Source organism: Balaenoptera physalus, assembly GCF_965194825.1.
Source record: "Balaenoptera physalus genome assembly, chromosome: X".
NCBI lineage: Eukaryota > Metazoa > Chordata > Mammalia > Artiodactyla > Balaenopteridae > Balaenoptera > Balaenoptera physalus.
Window position 1 is genome coordinate 49,203,701 of NC_138903.1, and position 24,223 is coordinate 49,227,923.

The 24,223-nt window shown below is 43.1% G+C and overlaps 1 long non-coding RNA gene across 1 annotated transcript; it reads left to right on the forward strand.

Annotated features, from left to right (window-relative positions):
- Positions 1-4,096: 4,096 nt before the first annotated feature.
- LOC309651891 lies at positions 4,097-24,217 on the forward strand. The gene is made up of 3 exons (XR_014258441.1): positions 4,097-4,272; positions 17,925-18,569; positions 19,237-24,217. It is a non-coding gene; the product is annotated as an uncharacterized lncRNA (long non-coding RNA).
- Positions 24,218-24,223: the final 6 nt, after the last annotated feature.

A 24,223-nucleotide genomic window follows, 5' to 3' on the forward strand; every position in this document is an offset into this window, starting at 1 on the left:
CTCAAGTTTATGCATTAAAGGTGTTTGGAAATCTCTTTTTATTGCTCAGGCTTTGGATCACAGACCTTTGTCAGGAACTGTGTGGCTGGGTCAGAAGTCATGCTGAAGACTGGTGTCAGGCCCCCTCAGCCAGGGCTCCTTAGAGAAAAGATACTTATCTAGGCCCCAGGTAAGGCTTATAGTTGCACAAATTGGTCTATGTCATAGGGACAAAGGCCTCAGGATGACCAGAGACCACCAGATGTGTCTGCTGGGAATCATGAGGCTGAGAATCCGGTGATGAATTCCCCAAAGAGGCACCAGCCCCTCCAGGCTGCTCAGCTCAGGTCGGTCAGGGTCTTGGGCACCTGGAATTCCAGTACTTGCAGGACAAGCATTTGCAGCAGTTGCGGGTAAGCAGCCTCCCCCTCCTGCACGAAACATTCTGCTTTGGGGTCCTGGTAACAACCATTGCTTCATTCAAACAATTATTTTATTTACTTAAAAATTGCAGTTAAAGATACATAACACAAGTTTTACCTTTTAAACCATTTTTAAGTGTACAGTTCTGTGGCATTAAGTACATTTACATTTCTGTGAATGATCACTATCATCCATCTCCAAAACTCTTCATTTTGCAAAACTGAAACCCTGTACCCATTATACATGACCTCCCCATTTCCCCCTGTCTCTCTTTCACTCCTGATATTGGTAATTTGTCTCCTCTTTGATTTTTGTTTGTTTGTGTTTTTGGTCAGTCTGGCTAGAGTTTTATCAGTTTCATTGATCTTTCCAAGGAACTAGTTTTTAGTTTCATTGATTTTTTTTTTCCTCTTGTTGTTCTGTTTTCTTGATTTCTTTTCTGTGTTATTTCCTTCCTTCAGCTTGGCTTAAGTTTGTTTGTCTTTTTCTAATTTCATGAGGTGGAAGCTTAGATCATTGATAGGAGGACTTGATGGAGTTCAGGACAGGCTGCTCCCAAATATGGCACCTTGGCATATTGAAAACTTTAAGCTGAAGGAAGTGGAGAAAACAGCAGAAGCAGGGAGGTCACTCTGACCCTCCTGCCCTCTCCCCTGAAACAGTTCATATACCCTCATGTGAGAGGTGCCCTCCGTATACCCAGAGGAAAGGAGCATTCTTATCTCTGAAGACAAAGGAACCCTAATAAGAATCTGAACAAACAGGCCTTGCTAACTTTCCCCCAGTTTACTACACTTACCACATGCTCTCTGACCCTATCATATTTCTCTATGACTGTCTAGGCTTCATCAAACCTAGAATAAAACTACTCAGGTCTGTTTCCTCAGGTCTTCATTTCCTTATGAAGGTTCCTGTGTCATGTAAAATTTATATTAAATGAATTTGCTTACTTTTCTCCTGTTAATCTGTCTTTGTCATTTTACTTTTTTTCAGATGCAGCCAAGGACCCTAAGAGGGTCAAGGCTAATATAATAGCCTTCCCAGGACAGCACACAAGCAGTGACTGAGGGAGACAGGAGGGATGAAGGCCCAGCCAGCTCCACCCAACACAAGACACTCTGATGAGCATTACTTACTGCAGTGGATTGAATGTTTGTGTCCCCCCACCCATATTCATGTATTGAAAACCTAATCTCAATGTGATGGTATTTGGAAGTGAGCCTGTGGGAGGTAAATGGGTCATGAATGTGGAACCCTCAAGTGGAATTAGTGCTCTTGTAAAAGAGGCCAGACATCTAGCTTCCAGAACTGTGATGATGTGAGGTCTGTGAAATCATTCCAACTCATCTGTGGTACCTAGAATAGTTCCTGGCATATATAGTAGGTGCTCAAGAAATATATATATATATATATATATATATATATATATATATATATATATATATATATATATATATAACGAATATAGTTTATATCTAAGAATGGATGTATTGGGGATGGGCAAAGGAGTAATACAATAACTGAATTTTGTCCACTGGGGGAGAAGAATAGGGTCTAGATGGGCATGGGGTGTGGGGGAGTAGTCACTACAAGTTCTCTCTGTATATATTTTGTCAGCCTGGTAGACAACTATTGGTTGGCCAAAAAGTAAGATATTATGGAAAAACCAGAACGAACTTTTTTGCCAACCCAATACGTCCCTGAAATCCAGGGAGACACATCAGTATTTTTTAAAATTAATTAATTAATTAATTAATTAATTAATTTTTGGCTGCATTGGGTCTTCGTTGCTGCATGCAGGCTTTCTCTAGTTGCAGCAAGTGGGGGCTACTCTCGTTGCAGTGCGTGGGCTTCTCGTTGAGGTGGCTTCTCTTGTTGCAGAGCACGGGCTCTAGGCACACAGGCTTCAGTAGTTGTGGCATGCAGGCTCAGTAGTTGTGGCTCACAGGCTCTAGAGCGCAGGCTCAGTAGCTGTGGTGCACAGGCTTAGTTGCTCCGCAGCATGTGGGATGCTCCTGGCCCAGGGATCAAACCCGTGTCCCCTGCATTGGCAGGCGGATTCTTAACCACTGTGCCACCAGGGAAGTCCCGAGACACATCAGTTTTTAGCTGCTTCAGCCTAGACTCAGTCACCACTTCCTCTAATCAAATCCTTTTTCTTGCCAACTGCTCTATCATATTCTGCTCTTTCCATGGCCACCATTTCCCTTCCTCTCTTGCAATCTCACTACCTGGATGACTGCAATCCCACTAGGAGTAGAGCAGACTCAACATCAAAAGAGCTGTCTTATGAGGTAATGAGCTTCATGTCACAAGAGGTGCTTAAGCAGAGGATGGAGACCTACTATTAGGATTCTGTAGACACCATTCCTGTATGAGATTCCATCACATACTATATAAGCATGGTCAATTTACGTAACATCACTTAATTTCAATTTCCTCATCTGCATGCACACATACACTCCCTCAAACTTAATTCAGATAGTCCCTACTTCAAACAAATCCACAATAAGGAATTCTGGATTTCCAAGCCAATAACCTTTTAAAGGTACAGGAAGGATATATATTTTTAAAATAGTCAATAATAATCCAAATAATAACCCAAAGTATGAAACACACGAGTCCATACTGATAAAAATAAATGATTGAACAAACAAGTAAATAGAGGAGAAGGGAAAACATCTTTCATACAGAATGATTCCAAATAATATATGTATTCCCTTCCCCTAGGTGGTGGAGCTTAACACCCTCCCCCTTGAATATGCGCTGGACTTAATAACTCACTTCTAACCAGTATGTGTACAGAATAGAGATGTGTATAGAAATGGAAACGTAGTAACTTTCTGATGGAGAAATCTGGTAGACACTGACTTAGAAAGGTGATGAAAGTTCACACCACCAGTGATGTCATGAGGATGTCATGCCCTCCCGGATACCATGAGATGAGAAGGGCACTGCACCTCAGTGGTGTTCTTCCCCCAAACCAGTCACCCCCAGTCTAGTTATAAGGAAAACATCAGGCAAACCCAAATTGAGGGACATTCTACAAAAATACCTGTCCAGTACTCTTCAAAACTGTCAAGGTCATGAGAACCAAGGAGAATGACAAACTGACAGACCAGAGGGGACTAAGGGGACATGATAACTAAATACAAAATGGTAGCCTGGATTGAAGCCTGGAACAGAAAAGAACATAAGTGGAAAAACTGGTATAATACAAATAAATTCTGTAGTTTAGTTTACAGTAATGTAACAATGTTGGTTTCTTAATTTTGACACAAGGGCCACAGTTATGTAACATGCTAATATAAGGGGAAACGGTGAATTTTTGGTACTATCTTTGCAGCTTCTGTGTAAATCTAAAATTATTCTAAAATAAAGTTTATTAAAAAGAAACAAAAGGAATAGTCTCAAGATTCCTTTAACAAGATTTAAAGGATCTTAATTCAACCATCCATCCACGATTTTTGTAGAGAGAGGCACTAGAGCATAATGGTTAAGAATTGATTGAGGGCGCCCCGCGTGCGCGCGCGCGCTCGCGCCGCACAGATGGCGGCAGTTGGCTATGACGTCCGCTCGAGCTCTCCAGGCTCGGCGGCTCCCGGTTAAGCGCCCGCCGCGCCGCCCGCGCGCGCCGCCGCCCCGCCCCGCGCCGCCGCCCCGCCCCGCGCCGCCGCCGCGCCGCCGTCCCCGCCCCGCGCCGCGCGCCCGGGACCCCGCCGCGCCCCGATACGGGCGACGTCCTGCAGCAGATCATGGCCATCACCGACCGGAGCCTGGAGGAGGCGCGGGCCAGAAAGCATGCTCTGAATTGCCATGGGATGAAGCCTGCTCTCTTCAGTGTGCTCTGTGAGATCAAGGAAAAGACAGGTGAGCAGAGTAAAGCTCCGGAGAGAGAGGACTGCTAGCCAGTAACCCACAGCCAGGCTCCATGCTGCCCCTCCACACCCTGTCCTGGCTCAGGGAGGAAACCCTGCAGCCACAGGCCCCGGGCCGGCACTGTCCGTGCGTCTGCTGCTCTCACTGCATCCATGATGGCTCCTGGCCTCTGCCATCTGTCTCTCCCTGTGAGTGCAGGGTCTAGGACTCACCGTGTCCTAGGACTGCCCTGGTACCTGGCGCACAGTGTACACACCTTATATTTTTGTTGAATGAAGAACTGTTTCTAGTGACTGATACCGTTTAGGTGAAATCCTTTTTATCCTGTACACCTTACGGGAGTTCAGGAAGATTGAGTGTCTGGGGCCTGACTTAGAACACAAGGCTTATCATTCATATCATCCTGAAAAGAAAGCCACCCTGCATGTAAACCTAGCGTTGGCGGACGTTCCTGGAAGCACTACCCTATGAGTTCCAAGAATTGCCTTCCCATGCCTCCTCCGGCCTGTGGGAGGCACGCAGGTGCATCTTCCAGGGTTGATATGCAGGCACTCCACCTGTGTTCTTCTCTGCGGTGTCTGCCTGCAGCCGTCCCTGAAGGCCAAGGATACACTAGGAGTACACCCCCTTCCCGAATCCTTCCCTTGAAACAGCAGTCCTTCTTGGTATCTGGAGGAGCTATCCTGAGGAAAACACATAAACCCTTTTTGGAGAGCTTTGAATGTAGCTGGGAGGACCCGATACTGGCCTAGTCCCTTTCCTGAAAGCCTTGGGGCTGGGTGCATTACAGAACTCAGAACTGTGGGTTTTAGGTATGTGGTGTTGACAAGGGCTGAGGCAGAGCCTGCGTTCAGTGACTTTTAGCGTCAGAGCGGTAACAGTCACACACGCTGGTGTGGGTCAGGTTTGCCTCCAAATGAACTTGAGTGCCAACTTGCGTAAAAACCTTTGGATCTTAGATTGCAGATGGGTATCCCCTTGAAGAGCTGCCAGGCTCCCTGGGCACTTCATACCGAGGGGCTTGTTCTGTCTTCTCTGAGCCGCGACTGTCCCCTGTGCTGGCCTCAGGTGCACGTCTGTGCCTCACTTTGGTCAGTTCTGGGTTCGCTTTGTCTCTGAGGAACAAGAGGTCCCAGCTCCACCAACCTTGTTCTCAGGCCAAGGAGCCCTTGCTGTGCTGTGGGAGCCCAGGCAGCTGCTGTTGGGGGAGTGGATGTAAATAACTCATCACACCAGGGAACGCCCTCCTACTTCCTCACGCCTGTTCCTGGGCCTGGCCGGGAGTCAGGCATAAGTAATCCAGCAGATTTTTACCTCTGTTTCCCTTCCTCCTCAGCCACTCGGGTCTGTAGCAATTGCAACATCATGATAGGTAGCTTCAGCCTTCTGGTTAGGGCCAATGTGTGACTTCTTCCAGAATTTGGATCCCTTTTGTGATTGGCTGGACCAGGGGCCGAGACCCCTGTGCAGTATTTCATCGTGACCGTGCAGGGAGCAGATCTCCTAGAGCTGGGGGTGGGTGGTGGTGGTTATTTTTCAGGTTGCTTGGAGTGTCCTTTCTTGGCCGCACAGTCTCAGAGTGACTCGTGAATCGAGCCTCTGATTCTGATCAACCTATCATAGCTCCTCTGCAGCTATAGACTGTGGTCCGTCCCACAGGAGCGATTTACATTTGAAGTAATTAAACTCAAGTATAATTAAATAAGGCGCTTTTCAGCCACACTAGCCACATCTCAAGTGCTCAGTAGCCACATGTAGCTGGTGGCTCCCACATTAGACAGTGCAGATCTAGAACGTTCCATCATTGGAAAGTTCTATTGGACAGACAGGTGGATTAGTATAGAAAAATAGACAAATCAAGGATTATGAAAAAAAAATCTAATGTCCATGATGACTAGAGAAACAAAATGTAGTCCCTATGTACAATGGACTGTTGTTCAGCCATAAAAAGGAATGAAGTTGTATGGCACAAGCTACAATATGGATGAACCTTAAAAACTTTATGCTAACAACAAGGCCCTACTGTCAGGGAACTATATTCAATATCTTGTAATAACCTATAATGGAAAAGAATCTGAAAAAAGAATACATATATATATAACCGAACCACCTTGCTGTACACCTGAAACATTGCAAATCAGCTGTACTTCAATTAAAAAAAAAAAAACAACTTTATGCTGAGTGAAAGAAGCCAGACACAAAAGTCCACAATAGTGTGTGGCTCCATTTATGTGAAATGTCCAGAAGAGGTAGAAAGAGATCAGCAGTTACCAAGGGCTGGGGTGGGGGAATGGGGAGTGATTGCTAACGGGGACAGGGTCTCTTTTTGAGGTGGTGAAGAAGTTAGGTGGTGGTTGTACAACCTGGTGAATGAACTGAAAACCACTGAGTTATTCACTGGAAAGGGGTGAATTGTATGTCACATGAGTTATATCTCAAAGAAGCTGTTATAAACCCCCCCCCAAAAAAAGAAAGGATTGAATCCCAGCTCTGCTGCTTATCAGCTGTGTGACCATGAGTAAGTGACTTAACCTCTCTGTGCCTCAGTTTACTCATCTCTGAAATGAGGATAATAATAGCACTTACCTAATAGGTCAATATGAGGTTGGTATCTGTTAATGAGTTAATATTTTAAAGTGCTTAGCACAATGCCTAGCACTAGTAAATGCTATATAAATGTTTGTTAAATAAAATATAAAGTAATACTTACGAAAACTTCTGTATAGGCCCTACCAGTGCAGCAGCCCATCTTATACCTCAGTGCACACCCATTGGATTCATATAACATATCCAGAATATAATTTAGGGCTATTTATGAAACTAGTAACCTGTAAGATGGCATTCACAAATCCCCAAAAGGTGACCAGAGAAGCTGCTTTAGAATAACAGGCTGCCTTGGGGACTTCAGCTGCAGACTGGCAGCTAATGGTAGATGATGGTATGTCAGGAAGAAACCTACTAGACACTGGTGTGCCCAGGGAGGTATTTATATTCCTTACCCCACAGATTCACTTGGGTTGCTTTCTTCTCCTAATGTTCTCCCCACTCACTCTCTGATTAATTAAGACCTTCTTTTCTTTAACACCCAACTTAAATCCTACCTTAGCTCTGAGGCCTCCAGGGTAGTCTTTTCTCTGAACTCCAACAATGCTAGTTGGTTCCTTCATTTGACCTGGAGAATATGCTATCTTATGCATTCTTTTCTCTCCTCATTCAGATCGTAAGTACCTGAAGGGTAGGCACCGCCCTTGTGTCCCTCACAGGACAGCTTCCCCCTCCTTGGGAAGTCAGTCAATAATTAGTGTTCAAGACAGAACAGAAAGTCCACTCCTCCTTTCATTCCTCAAATACTTACTGAGCCCTGTGCTTGGGGCAGAGGACCTGGAGGATGAAAGAGTGGTCATTGTCCTCAGGAAGGCCACAATCTTGAATCAAAACTTTACACGTTAAATTCATAATACCATTAGCTTCTGGTGGGTGTTGGGAAAAATGGGTTGGGGGGCGGGGGAAGCAACAAAGGAGGCTTTGTTTAACCTTCTCAGTAATGTCCTTTTATACATAATTTAATTACCTGCAGAGAAAGAAAGTCTCCTGAGGGCATCAAACTGAGGCAAAGGTGGAGGAGAGAGGGCAATTCTGATAGGAGACAGAGAGGAATTTGGAGTGTGGGGAAAACAGAGGACAGGGCTTGGGAGAGAAGCAGGGGAGAGATAGGAAAATATGACCCTTCCCTTAGTCTCTCCGCGTCTTCAGTAGATTCTGTTCTCCGCCTCTAATTTTTTAAAAATAAAAGCCTTGATGCAACTGGATTGCTTGTGAGAACCAGAGAAAGCACAGGCAACACAAAATGAAAGTGCCCTCCCAGAGTTCAGCCACAGTAGTTTTGCGTGAATAACTACCATCTCTATATAGGTACCCAGACAGGGAACAAGGCACACGGTGCCAGCCTTCCTAAGGCTCCCAGTCTAGGGATGAGACAGATAATAAATAAGCAGAAAAGTAAATACATAATTTCAAATTGTGATAGCTAACAGGAAGAAGAAATATCAAGAGAAAGTAATGAGCAGAGGGCCTGCTTTAGACTTGGTATACAGAGAAGGCCTCTCTCAGCAGGCATTACCTCAGCTGAGACCTAAAGATTAAGCTGCCACCAGTACAGAGCCTGGGTGGGAGTTGGGGAGAGTGCTCCAGGTGAGGGGAGCAATGAGAGAGAGAAAGATTAAAAAGAAGAAGAAAGCATAAGGGGAAATATTAGTAGGAGATAGTACATCCCCTGAGGCTCAGGGTAAATGACCTGCTCAATATCACACAGCTAGTCAGCGACAAATGAGAGGATCGCTGAGCTCTATCCTGAGAGATAAAACTGAACAGAAGGCTTCTGGGGCTTCAAGGAAGCATCTAGCAAGAGACCTAGGGACAAAACAACAGGGACAGGGACCCGGAGTACTTTCTAAGATTCTGGAAATTTTGTCAATATTCCAGTTTTAGTGATTTTTGTTAACCCCTCTCTGTTTCCCTGAAGGGGCTGACAGCAAAACCTTTGAATGAAAATCATGAGTATCAGATTAGTAAAAGCTTCCCGGGTGCCAGGCCATGGCCCCTTGTCTCTGGGGGGCAGCAAAGAAGGGGGGACTGCAGGCCTGGATTCCACATCTCAGTCAATCCTGCGAAAGCTGAACCTCAAGACAAAGGGCAAAGGCTGACAGCTCCTGAAGGAGAGAAAAGCAAGCTGAATGCCTGTGTTTGTGGAAGAATCCAAAGCAGGAGGGCTAGATGGTTGGATACATGGTGGGGGATTGAAGGGATGGAGGGGGCTCAACAGTTTATCAGAAGACTCAGACAGAGGTTATCTTGCTGAAGGTCACATAGCAAAGCCAGGAGCAGAACCCAGGTCTGACACATTCCACAGCTTTTCTATTAAATCACTTCAGATGATTTCTCCCACAACTCCTCTTTAATGTTGCTGTTAGGTTGTTTTCAGAATGATTTTTTTTAAAAAAGTGTGTGTGGGTGAGAAGAGTGTGAGTGTGTGTTGAAGAGAGACCCGATTAGATGAACGTGCTTCTGCTCTTTTATTTGCACATTTCCTCTGTGTTTACCTATGACTTCGTGGGATTATTCGATAAATGCATTTCTTGCTGATGAGGCAACCTAATTCCAGAGAATTCGGGGAAATCCCTGAACCTGAAGAGAGGGGCCTGAAAAATATTGAGAATCCCCTTCTGACCAGACCGTTTGGACTCTTGGGACAGCTGAGCAAGGGCAGAGAGGAAGCGTCCAATGGTGTCCATGGGCAGCCATCCTGAGCTGTAGGCTGGGCCTTCATGATTGAGGTTCTATGGGAATATAAACCTGGAAGGAAAGTCAGACAGTGACAGAGGTAGAGACACCAGTCTTCCAGCGTCAGAGAAGGACGAGGCAGCTGAATGCTGAAAGAGCAAGAACAGGATGAGAGATCTGGGCAGCTTGTCATCTTTTCCTGATCCATTCTTTCACTGTGTGGATTCCTTCAACTGAAATTGCTATCGATTCCCAGCTTCTCAAACACAGTATAGATGTTAAGAGCAGAAACTCTGAAGTCTCCAGTATCCTTGGCAAATCTCTTAACTTCTCTGAACCTGGTTTTCCCCATGTGTAAAACAGGAATAATGATGGTACTCATCTCATAGGATTGCTAATGAGGTTAAGTGGTATGGAAAGCAATTGGAACTGAGCCTGGAACACAGTGGGCCACTAGTGCACAGTATATATTATTATTTCTTACATTGAATGGAAATGTCAGTGACTATTGAATGATCTATACCACTGTGTACTACTTTGAGGCCAAGTTACAGAACCACTGGCCTGGAAGGAATGCTAGAGATTATCTATTGCTCTTTTAAAATTTGAGACACGAGGAACCTAAGACCCAGGGGAGACAAGTGCATCTGAGGAAAAGGAAAAAGCTTGTGCAAAAGCAAAAGGTAGGAAAAGGAATGAAAACGGATTTAAAGTGGCTGTAAGCCAGACGAATGAGTGTGCGTATGCATGTGTTGGAGGGGTGGGGAGAAAGGAGGAAGACTGGAGGGTATATAAGGCTATAGAAGAAGCAAAGACAAGAATATGATGTGCTTTTGTGTCAAAGTCAGGAGTTTGGACTTTACCTAGACCAGTACTGTCTATTAAAAATATAATGTGAGTGGTGATCATTTTCAAATGTATAGAAATGCCAAATCACTATGTTGTGTACCAGGAACTAACACAGTGTTGTAGGTCAATTATATTTCAAAAACAAACAAGCAAACAAACTCAGAGAAAAAGAGATCAGATTTGTGGTTACCAGAGGAGGGAGGTGGGGGTAGGGTGAATTGGATGAAGGTGGTCAAATGTACGAACTTTCAGTTATAAGATGAGTAAGTACTAGGGATGTAATGTACAACATGGTAAAGATAATTCACACTGCTGTATGTTAAGAGAGTAAATCCTAAGAGTTCTCACCACAAGGGAAAATTTTTTCTTTTTCTTTTATTTTGCATCTATATGAGATGATGGGCGTTCACTAAACTTACCGTGGTAATCATTTCATGCTGTATGTAAGTCAAATCACTATGCTGTCACCTTAAACTTATACAGTGCTGTATGCCAATATATCTCAATAAAACTAGAAGGAAAAAAAATAATGTGAGCCACATATGCAGTTTTAAATTGTCTGTTAACCACATTAAAAAAAGAAAAAAGCAACAGACAATATCAACTTTAATATTATATTTTATTTAAGCAAATATATAAAAATATCATTTCAACATGTAATCAATATAAACAATTATTAATGACATATTTTAAATTCTTTTTTAGTACTGAATCATTGAAATCTGGCATGTATTTTACATTTATAGTGCATCTCAATTTGAACTAGCCACACTTCAAATGCTTAAGAGCCACATGTGACTAGTGGCTAGTGTATTTGTCAGTTCAGATCTAAGTGATGGGGAGCCACTGAAAGGTTTCAAGCTAGGGAGTGCCATGGTCTGACGTGCGCTTCAGAGCAAGAACTCTGGTGATGATGGGAAGGGTGGATCGCGACGGGGACGCCTCAGGATTGCTATGTATAATTGCGCAGGTTGTATGGTACAAGAAGCATGAAAGGGGGCTGAAATCTAGTCCACATTCCACTTATCGTGCCAAGTACTGGCCCAACACTGCCAGCTCAGAGGAAAGTGAGCCTTTCCTTAACTGGTTAGCCCAGAGGCAATGCCTGTTTCCTAACTTTCACAAAGATGCTATATGTGCTAGCAGTAGCCCTGGGGAATACCAGACCAGTGTTGGAGGTACAAACCTCATTCCACAACTCCAATGGATAAGAAGTATCACTGCTCTTTATAAATCAGAGTTAATTCCATTTTGAGCTCCCAATCCCATAAGTCCGGAGGGAAACTCAGCCTAAGTTATTCTCGGGATCCCTGACTCTGATTTGTGCCTAGGTTCTGGAAGTCTGTATGCACCAGCACATGGCAGTATGGCCCTCTAGTCATCAAGCCGTCTGCTCACACTGGTAAATGTTGACATACACATTGACCCCTGTGCAGGGCCCTTCAGGTCCGGCAGCACTGTGATGCTTTTGTGAAAAACTTTTGCTTCCGGTCCCAACTTCCTAGATTCCGTACCTCACCACTTCTCACTAGGGCCTTCCCCATACGCTGCCCAGGAGCCAGGCCAGGCTGTGCCACTCTGGAATCCACAGAGCTCTTTCTCTCCTTCCTTTATATTGGAGAAATCTCTTTTTTAATCTGGGAAAATCCTCTTCCCTTACTATTTTTTCCAAGATGTTTTTTCTTTACTGCAGGTTTTTTCCTCCCTCTGGGGCTCAAGGCTCTTGTGAACAAAAGCCAGCCAGTACTGTGGGAAATGTCAGTTTTCTGCCCTTCTACAAACCTCCTGGTGACCAAGAGGGCCAGAACCTGCTTAATGGAAGAAAATAAAAGGAGGAATATATGGGGTGAAAAAATATATATGTAAGCATATTAATCTCCTAAAATATTATCCAACTATAGAGCAACAGGAACTCTCGTACACCACTAGCGGAGGTATAAATTGGTACAACCTCTCTGGAAAATAATTTAGCAGTATCTGTTAAAGATGAACATATGCATGTCAGAAATATAATCTATAGGTATACATCAAGTACAAATGAGTGCTTATGGCCACCAAAAGACATGTATAAGAGTATTCGTAGCAGCACTATTCTTAATAGGCCCAAACTGGAAATAACCCAAATATCCATCAACCATAAAATGTATGATTTAACATACAATGGAATATTATACAGCAGTGAGAATAAAACAACACACAACAACATGATTGATTCTCACAAACATAATGCTGAGCTAAGGAAATTAGGCACAAGAAAATCATACAGTATGATTCTATTTACACATAAAGTTTTTAAAATGGCAGAGCCTAGCTGTGGTGTTGAGAGCCAGTATAGCGGTCACCTACAGGGAGAAGGGAAGGGGTAGTATTTGAGAAGAAGCACGAAAGAGGGCCTTTTGGATGCTGGTAATGTTCTGTTTCTTGACCAGGGTAAGTTCAGCTTGTGGTAATTTATCAATAATATATTGGGCTTAAGACATGGAAGCAACCTAAATGTCCATCAACAGATGAATGGATAAAGATGTGGTACATATATACAATGGAATGTTACTCAGCCATAAAAAAGAATGAAATAATGCCATTTGCAGCAACATTGGTGGACCTAGAGATTATCATATATTAAGTGAAGTAAGTCAGACAGAGAAGACAAATATCATATGATATCACTTATATGTGGAATCTAAAAAAAAAATGATACAAATGAACTTAGTTACAAAACAGAAATAGATTCACAGGCATAGAAAACAAACTTATGGTTACCAAAGGGTATAGCAGGGAGGGGGAGAGATAAATCAGGAGTTTGAGATTAACATATACACACTACTATATATAAAATAGTTAAACAATAAAGACCTACTATATAGCATAGGGAACTATAGTCAATATCTTGTAATAAACTATAATGGAAAAGAACCTGAAAAAGAATATATATATATATATATTTATAACTTTGCTGTACACTCGAAACGAACACAACATTGTAAATTAACTATACTTCCCATAAAAATGCATAAAAATAATATATGGGGCTTATAATTTTGTGTTTTTGTGTATATAGCCAATACAAAGTAGAAAGTTGAATAAAAAAATAAAAATATCAGCCTGTCACACCAATTAGCTGACTGTAGCAATAATCCAGGTGGTAAAGAATAAAGACCTGAGTAACTTAAGATCGTGGAAATAAGGAGGGAGAAGCAAGGATCAATGAATGATTGGATGTGGACAGTATAGAGGGGGAGGGGTCAAAGACAATGCCTGGGATTTGGGCTTGGACAACTGGGCAAATGATGGTGTGATGGTTGAGATAGGGATCATTGGAAGAGGTAAGACTAGGTGAATGAATGGGTAATGAAATCCGGTTGGCACATGATGAGCTCATAGTGTCTATGGGACATTTATGTGGAGAGGCAGTGTGGCATGGGGTTTAAAAGTGAGGGTTGATTTTTGATTCTGGATATGATCGAGCAAACACACACCTCTCTTTATCAACTACGGAACTTGACTCTAAAACTTGTACAGAAAGCATGAGCAACTCTTTAAGAACTCGGCATATATCAGCAGACAAATCAGAGAACACTAGAAATAAAAGTAACACCGAACTGGTGGTAAGTTTACCACTTTTGTTCCTCCAGCATCTCCCACCACAAACTCAACACATTCTGAAAACTGCAAGTGAGCAGAGTGGTACGAAAGGAGATCCAGGAGGAAGCCTCTAGTTCTGGATGGAGGAGCAGCAAAGGGAAGTCCTAAGCCCCAGATAGAGTGCAGAGCATACACGGGTGCTTTCTTCTCCCTCCTCTTTTTTCTGTTCCCTCACGCCCCGGTCACCAGGTAGTCCCACGGCCGGGTATGGGAAATGGCAGAAGCCAAAAACTCTGAAGGAGAAGACCCTTCCTCTCTCTTCAATGCGCCTGAAGCTCTAAGAGGGAGAGGCCCAAACCCGGGGCTTTCTTTTTGTCTCTGTCACCCCCTTCCTTGTCCCCTCCCACTTGTCCCCTCCCAGTCCCAGCGCAATCCTGGACATGGGTTCTTTCTAGCCCAGAGAACCAAACATGGAAGCCTGGGGAACGAGGAAGTACTGGAAAGATAACGAAGTATGAGGAGCTCAGGAAAGCCGCCCGATAGAGCTGTTTCCTCTTGACCCCTGGGCGCATTAAACTGCTCCTAATTAGCATAACGCAGATGGAAAACTGAACTAACGGTTCTTCGTCAGGACCCAACTGACTACTGGTTGGCGAATGCATAGGAAAGACCTGCTTAACGGTGCACAATTTAAAAGACCCTGACATTGGCAACACAGCCTCCAGAAGGAACAAAACAAAAAATGACAACATTCTTCATAGGAGAGGGTGAGGGGTGACTATAAAGGGATAGCGCCAGGGCGGTTTTGGGGCATGATGGAACTGTTCTGTATCCTAGAACTGAAAATCAAACGAAGAAAAAGTCAATTTTATTGAATAATAGTTTTAAAAATAAAATGAAAAAAAAAAAGTGAAGGCTCTAGAGACAGGACTGCCTGGATTCAAATTCTGGGACCCTACTTACTGGCTGTGTGACCCTGAACAAGTTACCGCCCCGCTGGGCTTCAGTTCCCTCATCCATTAAATAGGGACAATCACTCCTAATTTAATAAATTAGGAGTTTGGGATTAACAGATCCACACCACTATATATAAAGTAGATAAACAACAGATTTACTGTACAGCACGGGGAACTATATTCAATATCTTGTAATAACCTATAACAGAAAAGGATCTGCGGGAATTCCCTGGTGGTTCAGTGGTTAGGACTCCACTCTTTCACTGCAGAGGGCCTGGGTTCAATCCCTGGTCAGGGAAAAAAGGATCTGATATATCTATCTATCTATATAGATAGATAGATATATATATCTATATATCTATATATATCTGAATCACTTTGCTGTACACCTGAAACTAACACAATATTGTAAATCAACTATACTTCATTTTAAAAATTTAAAAAAATAAGGACAATCACAGTTCTTGCCTCCTAGAGAGATTGTGGTGGTAAAGGTTCAATGAGGTAATACATATAATGTGTTTAGAACAGTGCCTGACACAGAGTATATGTTCAATAAATGACATGACAGATCATCATAAGGGCTTGGGGCACAGGAGACAGGTGAGAGGACTGAAGAAATCACCAGGTGAATCACTGCTGGGTGTATTTCAGTATTTGTAACCCTGGGAAGAATAGGTGCTGTGACCTTTTACTTTTAAGCCACCCAATCTGCCCAGCCACCACACTTCTTCACTTCCCTCCTGACCTCCTTTCAGTTTTCACACAGTTCCTGAGTCTCTATTTTTGGCCCTAGGCCTGCCCTTCAGTTCATTGACTGGTTATGATCTCTCCAAACTAAAGTATTCTCTAAGTTGTTCTCTACCTTGGCTGTAGATCAGAATCTCTCAGACATTCTTCAGAACTATTGGCCTGGACTAGAAAAATGTCAGTGTCATAAAAGACCAGCAAAAAGGCCGGGGAACTGTTCTAGATGACAGGAGACTAAAGGATAACTCCATGCAATAAGTGGCTTTTGGATGGGATGGAGGGGAATGTCTACAGAAGTCATTATTGGGATATGTAAGGAAAATGAGTATGAATTATATGTGGAAGAATGTCCTTGATCCTAGGAGATACACACTGAGGTACTTGAATATCCTGTTGTCTGCGGCTAACTTTCAAATGGTTCAGCAAAATAATAATTATTATGTTATAGAATAATAATTATACTTTCACCATTTTTTAAAAATACATAAACATATATCCCCACATGTTTCACCATTTTAGTCAGTTGTGTGCTAGATAGATAGATAAAGCAAGATTGCAAAATATTAATAGTTGGTGAAACTGGATAAAGGGTATATGGGTACTCATTGTGCTAATCTTATAACTTTCTGTAGGTTTTAATTATTTTCAAAATAAAAAGGAGTGATAGACCGTCTCTTGAAGATTTTTCAAAATACACATGCCTGTGTTGCTCCCTCAAACTAACGAACGAAGACCTTCCCTGGGCAGGACCTAGGGATCTGCATTTTAAAAGTTCTGGGCCACCCCCCTCCCCAGTAAAGAAGCACCACTGTGGAACTTCATCTCAGACCCAGCTCTACCTCCTCTGGTTCTTGGTTTCCTTCAGGACCCAAACCTCGGCACTAGTTCTCTTTGGCAATGTTGCAGTTAGGCCTTCCTTTGTAAAGCAGGTGCAGCTAGGGAGTGGGAGTGGTGAGAAGATGAGGTGAGGGTGAATCTGGGGGTACTCCAACATTTATCAGAAGGGCAGAGAAAGAGGATTCCATGAGGGACTGAGAAGGAAGGGCCAGGGAAGTAGGATGGAAACCCCAAGAGTATACTCAAAGGCAGATAAAGATATATGACAAATCATTCTAGGTGTGCCTGGTCTAGAAGCTGCATCACGATGAGAAGTAAGTTGCTATATCAGTTCAGAAGTGGGCCCTTCGTTGCCAGAGGAGATTTCCCTGGCAAGCCCCCTCTTCCCTCCAGCAGACAGTCTGTGCCACAGGGCTGGCTGACAGGCACCTGAAATCTCAGACAGGAGAAACCTCTTTTTCAAAAGCAAGGTTTCTGGGAGACAGATGCTATCAAACCCCCAGAGGAAGGTTAGCAGGTCAGGCTGTTTGACTTTGCTTCTGCCTCCTGCCGGGTTCTGGAAAAGGATTTATATTTCCTGGGAGGTGTTGTGTGAAACCCCTTCAGGGTCAGAAAAAATACACCCATTTGTCATTTGGGGTTTGGGGGGAGCATGGAATCTGGAGTCGACTGTTCTTAGCATCTGGTGAGTGAGAGTGTGAAACACAGGCGGTGAGACAAAGTGCAGCCATAGGGAAGGCAAGAGGAAACCTACCACTCTCCCCTTTACCAATTGGCTCCATCACAGCTGGGGTTTTCCTGACAGTCATCCTTTACCTCCCCCACCTGCCCTCCAAGAGATGTGCTGGCCCTAATGTGGATAAATCCTTTTACCTGTCAGTAAAGTCCAGTGAGGTTGGCATTTTAAAAATGAAAAATGAAAGGGAGGAAAAAACCAGCAATAAACAAAGGAAGTAAATAACAGTTGAGCAGCACTCCCTCCAATCTATCCGTCTCACAGCAGATCGAGTGAACATTCCAGAACGTAAATCTCACCCTGAAACTGCCGGGCTTCCAACCTTTCAAATGGTTTTTCATTGACCTTAGAAGTGAGTCCAAAATTTTAAACATGATATACAAGGCCCTTTGCAATCGGATGCCAGCTGACTTCTCTAGCTTTGTCGCCCATCACCTCCCCTTCACACACTCTGCATTCCAGCTACATATGTCTCCCCACTTCCTAAGCAAGCCACGCTTTATTCATCTCTGAACTTTTGCACATGTATGGCCACCCACCAGCCACTTAAATCAAGCACAGTAGTTAAGAGTACAGACTCCAGAATCAGGCTGCTTGGGCTTAATCCCAGTTGTGGGCAAATTTCTGACCTTTTTTGCTTTCATTTTTTTCAGTTGCAAAGTGGGGCTACCAAGAGGGGTGCTGTGAGGATCAGATGAGAGACATGGCACAGAATCAGCACACAATCCACGTTAGCTGTTGCTCAACAAACATCGGTTGGCTGGCTGCCCAGTAGGTGGGAGGCCTTTCGCATCCATCCATCCAAATAAATAAATAAATAAATATTTATTTATTTATTTAACATCTTTATTGGAGTATAATTGCTTTACAATGGTGTGTTAATTTCTGCTGTATAACAAAGTGAATCAGCTATATGTATTCATATATCCCCCATATCTCCTCCCTCTTGTGCCTCCCTCCCACCCTCCCTATCCCACCCCTCTAGGTGGTCACAAAACACCTAGCTGATCTCCCTGTTCTATGAGGCTGCTTCCCACTAGCTATCTATTTTGCATTTGGTAGTGTATATATGTCCATGCCACTCTCTCACTTCGTCCCAGCTTACACTTCCCCCTCCCCGTGTCCTTAAGTCCATTCTCTACATCTGTGTCTTTATTCCTGTCCTGCCCCTAGGTTCATCAGAACTATTTTTTTTTTTTAGATTCCATAGATACGTCGCATCCATTTATTACATGCTACTTCCAGTCTAGAGGAAAGGCAGACATGTAAACAGGACGTTATAATACAGCGTGATCAAAGTGAGGATGGAGCTGTGTGAGCCAGAAGGAGCAACTTGTGGGTTCCCTCCCTTCCACCCTTTCCTCAGCTGGATTCACCTCAGATGACACCTCAAATTCAGTTTTCAGCCAGGCCCTGAGGCTTGAGAAAGATAGGAGAAAGTAAAGAATTTCCAACCTAGGGCTGGCATTCAGACTTTAGGCACCAGTACAACCCTACTGGCTGTTAAAATATTGAAATAACTTTCATACTCATTGACAAAGGCCCTAAGCACCCCAAGTGTTCCATAATGCCTCCTTCCCCTCTGCCTCGTGCAGCCTGGCTCTGGGGAACACTGAATGGACACCATCAGGGACCACCCTTATTCCCCCCAGGGCACATGCCTGCCAGCTTGTCTGGAGGTTTTTTTCACTCTGGTTCCCCTCCCCCCTGACCCCCAGGACCCACCCTCCATCAGTCGTGGCCCTGGGGACTGTGAGCAAATGTGAATTACCAGTTTGTCCCCTGAGGATGCATTCTGAGAATCACCTCTACTTGAACTCGGGGATACTCCCTGTTCCATGAGTCCCAGGAGCTGTGTCTGCTTGTTTGTTGAGATGACTGCTGCTTTGGGGGTAGCTTTTGGCCTTCTTCTGGGCCCTGGCCTACGCCTGCAGTACCCTTTGGAAATCTCTGCTTTTCCACCAGCCTGGATTCCTTCCAGCCAACCATCCATCCCACTGCAGAGGTTCCTGTCGCCTCCTAGATGTGTCTACTCCATTCTGCACTACACCAGGACTTATCCTGACAAGTGACTTTATGGACAAGGCCCCAGTATTCTATGAAGCAGTACAGAGTGGGAGCTTTGGAGCCAGGATTATCTGGGTTTGAATACCAACTCTACCACTTCTAACTGTGCAAGTTCCTCAGCTTCTCTGGGCCTCAGTTGCTTCATCTGCAAAGTGGGACAATAGGAGTACCTACCTCATAGAGTTGTTGGGAGGATTAAAGGGCAAAATAGTGGAAAGCACTTAGATGAATGTCTGGCATATAGTAAAAGCTCAGTAAATGTTAGAGATTTATTATTATTATTTTGCATTGAAGCTTTAATGGGCACATTTAGGTATATTTTTAAACATTTTCACCTTGCTTGTTGCCTCTTTGCACAACACCTCCAGAGAGGTAGATATTGAAAGATATTGATTAGCATCCTGATTTTTGAGGTGAGGAAACATACTTGGCTACTATATCAAGTGATGAAGTGATATTAAGTGGCCATGGTTAAAGACAAATTTTCTGATTCCCCATTTAATGTTATTTGTCCCCGTCAGGGAACACTGAAATAGGTGGATAGTTATTCATTCAATAAATATTTATTGAATGGCTACCATGTACCAGGCACAGTGCTGGGCACTGAGGATTCAGGCAGGTCCCTGTGCTCCTGGAGTTACCATTCTAGAGGGAAGAGACGGTCAATAGGCAAGTAAATTATGATAAAGAGGATGTATCAGTTAGTGTGATGAAAATAGAGCAGGGTCATGTAATAAAGAGTAAGTGTGGCAGATAGGGTGATGAAGGAAGTTTTTTCTGAGGAGACTTTTATGACAGGAAGGGGGGTGAGCTGAAAACCTTTTCCCCTTGGATACGTAGCTGGGATCTGGGAGGGAAGTTCTCATAAAGAAGGAGCTCCCAAGGGCCTGCTCTGGGCCACCACAAACAAGTGGAAGGGGCAGGAGGGAGGGCTGCAAGTTAAAGGTGGCCGAGAGCCTGAAGTCAGAAAGACTTGCTGAATTGGAGACTTTCCGGAAAGAGGCAGAGGAGCAAAGAAACTTGTGAACAGTGGAAGGGGATTTTTTTTTCCCTACAGGTATTAAGTTTAAATACATTTAAAAGTAAACTTTATTGATCTAATTTAGATAGAATAATGTTAACTAATTTTAAGTGTACAGTTTGATCAGTCTTGAGAAATGTATACACCTATGTTAAATGTATACATATCCCCTATCAAGATACATAGTTCACATTTCCACAACTCTAAAATGTTCCCTTCATGACCCTTTGGAATCAATTCTGGTCAGCTATTTTGTAGAATGTCCCTCAATTTAGGTTTGTCTGGTAGTTTCTCATGATTAGACTGGGATTATGGGTTTTTGGCAAGAATGCCCTTCTGTTGACATTATATCAGGAGGTACATGATACCAATGTGTCTTTACTGATGGTGTTAACCTTGATCACATAATTAAGGTGTTACTGGTGGGCTCATCCATTGTAAAGTTACTCTTTCCCCTTGGTAAGTAATTAGTATCTTGGGGGAGATACTTTGAGACTACCCCATAAAGATTTAAATTGGCTTTATATGAAACCTATATGTTGAATTAGAAAGTGTTTTATTTTACTTAGTTTTACTAGTTAGGAGCATGGTCTATTTTTCTATTTACCTGTTTTTCTTTTTCTCATTCATGTATTATAGTTGTTTAATAAACACGGATTCTGAATTAATGGGAAGACAGTGTGATAGAATGGAAAAAGCATACTGTTTGGCATGAGGCAAACCTGGATTTGAATCCCAACTCTCCCACTTACTGAGGTATAACTTTTAAAAAAGGCCTTTAAACCTGACCCTCTAATTTCACAGCTGTAAAAAGCAGCTAATAACAAACCACCTCACAAGGTTTTTTAAAAGAACTAAAGCACCTGGTAGTGTCTGGCACTCAGTAAGTTCTCTGTAAATGTCATTCCTTGCCTTCCTTAATACCTAGGTGTTTAATATTATTGTCACTGTGGTAATTAGACTCTCCTCTTTCTGGCTGGGTGGCTCTAGGATACAGAAATTCAATCAATTCTTCCAGATTTTTTCATGTTCTGATACCACAGAGACCTTAGTGCAGTGGAACTGCTGGACTTTTTACATGTCTCTGAGTCAGTGAGGAGAAAGCAGCTGCAATTGTTTTATAGTTGATGGCAAATTCTTACAGCTCACAAGTAAATTCTATCCTATACCTTTGCAAAGCTCATTCACTACCTCTCATATTTGGGGATTTGATTTTCATGGATGTACAAATATATCATTTGCAAAGGTGGCATTTTTTATTTTTACTACTCCTATATTTCTACTTTTTACTTTTTTCTTCCATTATTAGAACTGTTGTAAAGTAGAATTTTAACCGGGGCAACCTTGTGTGGTTCCTGTCTTCAACCAGAATTAATCTGAGCTTTCTTTGGAAAGATATACTCTTAAGTTAAGCAAGAGAGAGAACACTGCAGTACCCCTCTCCTCACCCCTGATTGTTTTTTTAAGGTTTAAGTGAAACTTTGCTTTCTCTGTCTTTTGTTTCCTTGCTCCAAATTTTATTTCCCCTTTCCTAAACTTGTTTGATTTGTTATTTGTTCCCTCCCGAAGTTCTCTAGGCAGGGATTTAATTCATTGTTGCGTTTTTGTACTGATGAAGGCTTTCAGGGCAATACATTCTCTAAGTACTGCCTTGGCAATCTCCCATAAAGTGGTCCTCCCATAAAAATGTCTTACCAATTTTTCCTTTTACCTCATGCTCCATTATGTTTTGGCCTGGCAGTATTACTAATCCTCTGTATCACAATATTTGACATTTTGATACTCTGCATTAATTTTGATTTCTTAAATGGTACATTAAAGCTATTGATTTGGGGAGTTTGGGATTAGCAGATGCAAACTATTATAGATATAGGATGAATAAACAACAAGGTCCTATTGTACAGCACAGGGAACTATATTCATTATCCTGTGATAAACCATAATGGAAAAGAATATGAAAAAAGTATATATGTATAACAGAGTCACTTTGATGTACAGCAAAAATTAACACAACATCTAACACAATCAACTATACTTCAATTAAAAAAAAAACTATTGATTTTGATTACCAAGTTTTTTTCTGCTGCCCCCTTAAATTTTGCCCCTGAGGAAACTGTCTCTCTTGCCTCACCTCAGCCTAGGCCTGGCCCTGTGGTAACCTCCCAGATGAGTTTTGCTCACAACTTTCTTGTGAAATGGAGGCCTGATGCTCAGAAAGACTAAAATTGTCAGCGATATCAAACCAGTGACACTGCCTGCCAGGAGATAATCCTGTTTTCCTTCTCCTTCTGCTCCTGTCGTCCCTTTCCTACTGTATGTGGGGCTTTCAGCTCGGCAGAAGCCCTTGTCCATTCCTAGCTGCTGGCAGTGAGCATGGCCACATTGCTAATAGGATGCCTGGGATCACTTCCCCATTTAGAGGGGTGAAAGGTCAGGGTCTCACCCTCCAGGAATAAACCCCAAGGACTGTTGAGCTCCTCCAGACCCTTGTCAGGGCCCTGTCTGGCCCAAAGCATTCCTTTCTCTGCTGGAGTCTGTCAGTTAGCTCTGGCAAAAATCAAGTTTCCTCACCCTGATCTTACCTCATCCACACAAGTTTCCCTGAGAAATTATGGAAGAGAAAACTCTTAGAATCCTCAAATGTCAGAGCTGGAAGGGCCCTTAGAGACCATTTTGCCCCAATGGCCCTCATTTAACAGAACATATAACTTCCTTTGCTCTATTTCCACGTTCCAAAGAATCCCCAAGGCCACCTCATAATAAAAATCAGGAGTAAGTCAAGAGCCGAGTTAATCAAGGAAGTAAACTACTATGGGACCCCAGCTGTGCTCAGGGAGTCTCCTGAGTCATCAGAAATGCAGACCTGGTCCCGGGATTTGTTTATTAAGGATTTTCTTCAAGGACAAAGAGAAGGTTCTGTGGCGGCTTAACTCCAAAGCTTTTCATGCGGTCGGGGTGCGACTAGAAAAGGTTTGATTAGCTTTATCAGGGCTGGGGAGTTTTAAAATCCTGGCTTTGAAGGAGCCTACCTTTACTTCTATCTGACTGGTCCAGGCATTGTGGAGAAGTTGTCAAAGTTTGTCTCTATGCTTCTTACCTCCCCCAAAATGTGCCTTTCTGGGTCCCACACTCAGAGAATCTTGCTTTCAGTTTGGAAATATATCAAGGGCACTTGCAACTGTGTTAGGATGGGCTTTGAGAGGTACAACTTCAATCCCACATCTAATTTGTAACAAGATTCTCCTTGCAAAGCATCATTACATCTATTCCTCTAGTTTAACCTCTAAACAGGGAGGGTAATTTTTGTCTACATTTTACAGATAAAGGAAAAAGGCTCAGAGTCTACCTAGGTGACTCTAAGGCCATGCAACTAGTAAGAGGCCAAAGCTTTAACTTTTGAGTCGAGAAGGAAGCCACACATCCTGTGCTTGTTCTACTGAGCCACAAGCACCTCAAAGGTGCCAAGGTATGCCACAGCAAACTAGCTAACAGAGGACCACAGGGCTGAAACCACTGTCTTGATCTGATTTGTAATGAATTATAGCATTGTGATAGACTTCTGAAAAGCATATAACAAATCTAGGAATTCAGTGCTAGTCTCAAAGGAGACATTGGGATTCACATAAGGTGGCTGTGAAGAATTTACCATTCTGTAGCTCTGTTCTCTGCAAATTTTTCTCTCAGACTGCTGGAAAACAAGGAAATCTCATCAATTGAAGGAAATGACCTATAAGGAAGCTTTATTATGTGTGGGGGAGGATCAGATCCCATTGTAGTTTTTGGATAGTGTTTAGCCATGTGCAGTGAACACTGGGAGTGTATGTGTGTCCGTGGGTAATATACTTTCTTCGGTTTGTTTTTAAT